This window comes from Sesamum indicum, linkage group LG11 (assembly GCF_026168435.1).
Source record: "Sesamum indicum cultivar Baizhima isolate 11 linkage group LG11, ASM2616843v1, whole genome shotgun sequence".
NCBI classification, from domain to species: domain Eukaryota; kingdom Viridiplantae; phylum Streptophyta; class Magnoliopsida; order Lamiales; family Pedaliaceae; genus Sesamum; species Sesamum indicum.
Window position 1 is genome coordinate 5,249,906 of NC_142667.1, and position 6,731 is coordinate 5,256,636.

Consider the following 6,731-nt stretch of genomic DNA (forward strand, 5'->3'; position numbering starts at 1 on the left):
CTTGTGCGTTTCCCCACTTGAATGGAACATTTTTCTTGGTTAACTCGTTCAATGGGGCTGCCATGGTGCTAAAGTCCTTCACAAATCGCCTATAAAAGCTTGCAAGGCCGTGAAAGCTCCTCACTTCTCCAATAGTGGTGGGGGTTGGCAATCTTGAATAGCTTTGACCTTTTCTTTGTCAACTGTGATTCCTTCACTACTTACAACAAAACCAAGGAAAATAACTTTGTTAGTGCAAAAGTCACACTTTTTCAAGTTTCCAAACAACCTTTCCTTTCTTAGAACCTGTAGGACTTGTTTTAAATGGGTTACATGCTCTTCCAAAGTCCTACTATAAACAAGGATGTCATCAAAGTACACAACCACAAATTTGCCTATAAATGCACGCAAAACATGATTCATCAATCTCATAAATGTACTAGGTGCATTACTAAGTCCAAATGGCATAACTAACCACTCATAAAGCCCATGCTTTGTTTTGAAAGCGGTTTTCCACTCATCTCCTTCTTTTATTCTAATTTGATGATAACCACTTTTTAAATCAATTTTAGAAAAGATAGTTGAACCATTTAACTCATCAAGCATATCGTCTATCCTAGGAATAGGGTGGCGATATCTTATCGTTATGTTGTTAATGGCTCGACAATCGACACACATCCGCCATGTGCCATCCTTCTTAGGTACGAGCAACACCGGAACTGCACAAGGACTAAGGCTCTCCTTCACATAACCTTTGGCCATCCATTCTTGGATTTGCCTTTGAATCTCTTTGGTTTCTTCGGGATTGGTACGGTATGCTGGGCGGTTTGGCAAGGATGCTCCCGGAATGAAGTCAATTTGATGTTCTATCCCTCGAATGGGTGGCAAACCTGGTGGCATCTCATCCGGAAAGACATCTTCATAATCCTGCAAAAGAGATGTAACAACACTAGGCAAAGAAGAGGTTAGGTCGTTAGAATTCAACATAGCCTCTTTGTACACAAGTACTATGAGGTTTTGTCGAGAAAACAAAGCTTCCTTGATTTCACTCTTCCTAGCAACTAGTAAACTCTCTTTCTCTTCTTTTTCCCTCTCCTTTTTCTTTCTTCTCGCAACTTTGCTTTCTTTTTCTCCCTATTTTGAATCTTTCATTCTTTTTTCACTCTCATTTTCACTTTCTTCTTTTCCTTTCTCTTTTCTTTTCTCACACTCTCTTTTCTTTTCTCTCAAGATTTGATCTTGCAAAATTTGTTTTGGTGTCATCGGATTGAGAGTTATTGATTCTTCTTTTTTTTTTTGGTAAATGTAAGTATCATTAAGTAAAATGAAATAGTAGTACAGTACAACATTGTGGTTATCAGTTGGTTTCTCCCTCGACAGGCCAAGGGATACGCCATAGTCTATATAAAGCTCTTGTACTGACTGATCTAGGTAGAGAGATACTAAGGATCCGCTGCTTGATATCCTCAACTATCAATAAAGCCATGGTGCTAGGTGTCCTCTCGGTGTGCTCGAATCTTCTCAAGTTTCTCTCCCTCCAAATGTGGTAAACACATGATGCTAATAGTGCTCGATAAGATATGTTAACAATGTGTTTACCTCTCCATTTTTGGGAAGCCCATTCAATATCCATTTTCCAGTCTCTATTGGGCCAAGAATATCGTACCATTCTTCGGACAGCTGTGAGACACTGTCGACTAAATCTGCACTGAAAGAATAAGTGGCCATGTGTCTCTGTCGCTCCCTCATTACATAGAATACATGGGCCAAGGTGCGCTAGCCATGATTTGTCCGTTGTAGCCAATTTGCCTAGAATAGCAAGCCACAGGATGAACAAATGACGTGGAATCTTCAGTGATCCCGAAAGTAGTGAAGCCCAGCCTACTTTCGGTCCTGGGGGATCAAAAAGCCTATATAGAGCCTGGGTTGTAGGTTTACCCTGATCAAATCTCCAAATAATTCGGTCCTCCCCTCCATGAATTGTGGGTAAACCATGTGTGATCTCCAGACACTCAAAATCTGTGATAGGAGGCCACTGCCACTCTCCTTCACTAATAACCGTGCTCAATCTGGCTGATTCCTCTATTCTGAGTAGTCTCGGTCCCCGTGGGAATGTGACACTGAGTGGTCCGAGATAATGCCACGGGTCCTGCCAAAGGTAAAAAGTTCGCCCATCGCCAATCTGATAGTCCACCATAGGGCGGAGGAAAGCCCGTAGACGTAGAATTTTCCGCCAACCCCATGAGCCTCCATTCTCCCTAATCGTCCAAATGGAGGTGTCGCGTAATCGACCCTGGTAAAGCCATTCAACCCAAATTGAGGTCCTATCGCACCTGATGATATCACAGAGTTTCTTGGTCATTAATGTGCGATTCAAGATAGCAATATCTTTGAATCCTATTCCTCCCTCATCTTTCGGTCGGCAGAGGTCTTTCCATGCTACCTTCGCATAACCACTGTTTGTTGTCCCCTTCCACAAGAAAGTTCGTAGTCTCTTCTCAATTTCGTTAGTAACTTTCTTTGGAAGTATGAACGCCGATGACCAATATAAACTCAGCGACAAGAGTACAGATTTAATAATCTGCACCCTACCAGCATAAGAAAGAGCCATACCCTCCCAACCCGCAATGCGTTTATCGATTTTCAACAATAGAGGGTTACAATCAGCAACTGTTAAACGAGAAGATAAAAGAGGTAGCCCTAAATACCTCATCGGTAGGACTCCCTCTTGAAATCCGAGTGCTTCCAACATCTCCTCTCGTAGTCCTTGTGCTGAACGTGAGATAATGAGGTGGCTTTTCTGCACATTTAGTCTGAGCCCCGACCATTCAGCAAAGCGATCCAATCCTGTCTTAAATACTCCAATAGAGTTCAAATCAGCATGGCAGAATAGTAACAAATCATCAGCAAAACCCAGCTGAAAAATCCTGGCTGCATCACACTTCCAATGAAAAGAAAATAATTCATCCTGGTCAATCAGCTGTAGGAAACCCTATTGTAGGACTTCCATCACAAGCACGAATAAGTATGGGGATAGAGGGTCTCCCTGCCGAAGCCCTCTAGCCCCCGTAAAGAAGCCGTGAGGTTTCCCGTTAAGCCCAACAGAAAATGAGGGTGTTGTGACACACTCCTCAATCCATTTCACGAATATATGAGGGAACCCAAATAACTCCATCACAGCAATTAGGAAATCCCACTCCACCGTATCATATGCCTTTCGAATGTCCACTTTTAGAGCACACCGGGGTGGTAGATGGGTCTGGTTATATCCCGTAAACAGTTCCTGTGCCAACATGATATTGTCTCCTATGCTTCGTCCGGGCACGAACGCCGCTTGGCACGGACTAATAAGTTTGTCCAGTATCACACTCAATCGTTGGACAATGAGCTTGGCAATAATCTTGTACAGTACATTGCAGCAAGATATAGGACGGAAATCACCAACATTCATAGGAGAATGTACCTTTGGTATGAGCGCCAAAAGTGTAGTATTAATCTGCTTCAGAATTCGGCCTGTATGAAAGAAATCCAAGACTGCCGAAGACACCTCCTGCCCTATTATAGGCCATGCAGCTTTGAAGAAGCCCGATGAATACCCGTCCGGCCCAGGTGCCTTATCTTCAGCAATGTCAAAAATCGCTTGCTTGACATCCATATGAGTAAATGGCAAGACTAAGGAGTTGACATCATCTTCACTCAATAAATGTCTAGCCCATGGTCGCAGGAATCGAAGATCTATCATGTCTCTTCGTCGTTCCCCACCAAGTAAATTTTGATAGTACATGACAAACTCATTAATTACTGCTCCTGGATCTGTGTGAGTGGCTCCATGATCATCATTGATTTGTAAGATTCTTCTCGCCGATCTCCTTTGAGCAATCTTACGAAAGAATACCCGGGAGCACTGGTCACCCCCCTTCATCCACTGCATTTTTGATCTCTGTTGTAGCATAATCTGTTCAAGTTTAGCTGCTTTAGCTAGTACTACCCGGCAGCAGTGTTCCAACTGTAGGAATAGTTCATCCTGCCTGTTTGAAGTAACAAGTACTTGCGCCATCTCAAGAAACCCTTTTGCCAGTTGGACATTGTGAGATAAGTCCCCCTTTTTCCTCCTCTGCTCTCTAAATATCGGTTTAAGTGCTTTGAGTTTCCTTGTTACGGCATACATGGGTGTCCCTATTATGTTATGTTGCCATACCTGTTGTACACTGGGAATAAATTCTGGAGATAGGGCGAGGTAATTATCGAATCGAAACATACCTCCTAATTGTTGTTGTATATCCCCACTTAACACCATTGGGGAGTGATCTGAAGTGCGTGCTGTGAGGGAAGAATAATATGATGTCGGGAACTGAGCCATCCATCTATCATTGATCAGCATGCGATCCAGTCTTTTCCAGAGGTTTCGTGGCCCGGCGCTGCAATTGTGCCATGTGTACCATTCGCCCTGCATGGGTAATGGTAATAATCCTGTATTCTGGATGCAAGTATTAAAGTCTTCCATGGCCATTCGAATATCTCCTGATACACCACAGATTTCACTAAGGTCTCGCACTGTATTGAAATCCCCTCCAACAAGCCACGGAATATCAGCACTCTGTATAGCAATAGTCTCCATGGAGTCCCATAACGCCCTCCTCTCTACCAACTCATTTGCCCCATAGATAACAGTAATAGCAATGGATTCATGAAGTGCACGGATATTAACATGACAGTGAATAAACTGTGTGCTACATTCAACCACATCAACATCAATAAAATTTTCATCCCACGCTATCCAAATCCGATTACCGGACGATCCATAATCCACAAACCATTTCCATTGAGGTAGTAAAAAAGCCTGAATATGAGATACGTTATTTATACGAACACGAGTTTCAAGGAGACCGAGGAATTGTAACCTGAACTCAGCAACGATGTCTTTGACTGCTAACTGATGATCTCGTTTGTTCAGGCCACGGACATTCCATACTGCTGCATTCAACATGGATCACAAGGCATGGGGCTGCTATGCTTAGGACCCCGAGACGACTCATCTGTATCATCTAATAGGTGAAGTGCGTCAAAAGTATTATATATAACAAGCGCCTTACCCCTTTCCTCACGACTAGGGCCGGCTGCATCTCTAGGGGATTCACGTCCCTCTCTCTGCTTTTCTACCACTCGAGCTGATGGTGGTCTGCTCATGTTCCGATCAGGCATATTTATTGGTCGGGATGGTTTATAAGTAGTATCACCTTCCTCCCTAGGATGGTTCCTACTCCGTTTAGGCATTGTTGGTTCTTGCGGCGTCCCCATTTTTGGTACATATACAGCAATCGGTGGTTTACCTGGTTTTGGTTTGTTGAGCATACACTCTTTGTCAGAGTGTCCCATTGTCATACATCTTTGGCACTTCTGGGGTAGCCATTCGTACTCGACATCGACCTTGCAAGGTGATTCTCCTCCATCCTCATCCGGTGTCATAATTAAAATGTGCTTCGGTAAATTTGAGGTCACATCCAACATTACGCATACACGAGCGAAGTCCAGTCTCGTGCATGCTCTCGTAATTGCATCCGGGTAAAGTGGTTTACCCACTCCACTGGCTACCGTACTAAGGCCTTCATCTGTCCATAACTCGACTGGAAGGTGACGTAATTTGATCCACACAGGAACTTGAGTATGCTGTAGTTTCCTTAATACCATCCCTGGTTCCCATTTTTGAAGAACAATAGGCTGCCCCTGAAATAACCACGGCCCTCCTTCAATGACATCTTCCATAGCTGCGACTGATTTGAATTGTAAGAAAAAGAAACCATTATTTGTACCCGTGACCTCCTTCAAGTCCGGCCATACTGACATTGCAAATTCCTTCAGATGGTAAAAGTACGGTCTTTTCCCAAGGAAGTATCCGACAGCGGTGGCTCTCCATCGTTTAGACCCATTGCGTATAATATCCAATGTTGGGCGCACTATTACCTCCCCGTTTTGCATTGTTGGAGCCACATAGGATAGGGTCTTGCGAGTGGAGTTATGGAATGCATGAGCTATTTTGTCATATATAATCGTGTCCGAACATGCATGTAACGGAATATTTCCAACAAACAATCCAGTTGGAGAGCTAGAAAAGTTAGAAAACTGTTTTCTTGTCTTCTTGTGACGAGTGACATCATCTATGACATCAACAGCTGATGCTGTCATGCCTGCATCAGCAGTGATGCCATCTGTAGTGATCTCAGCAGTGATGTCATCTGAAGTGATGTCAGCAGTGATGTCATCAGAGGTCATCCTAGCATCATCAGTGACGTCACCTTCCACGTCATCCGCCATAGCAGCTGCCAACTCACCATCCCCGTCACCAGCAATGGCCACGTCAGCCAGATGTGGAACTCGCCGTTCACCCGTCGCCGGCAAAACAGTCGCGTTTCCGGCGGAAATCCCAATCGCCGATGACTGTTTTTCTGAATCAGATGATATCAATGCATTTTCCGATTCCCCGCTGTTGATTCTTCTCGAAGCACAAAAGAGTAACGATTTTGGAATCCATCCTGTGTTACATGCCTATCAAACTGCCATGGTCTTCCCAACAGTATGTGGCATGCTTTCATTGGTACAACATCACATAAAATCTCATCCTTATATCTTCCAATTGGAAAAAATACCTTTACTTGCTTGGTCACCTTCAGCTCTCCACACTCATTCAACCATTGAAGCTTGTACGGGCGGTGGTGCTTGAAAGTAGGTAGACTTAATTTTTGAACCAATTCAGT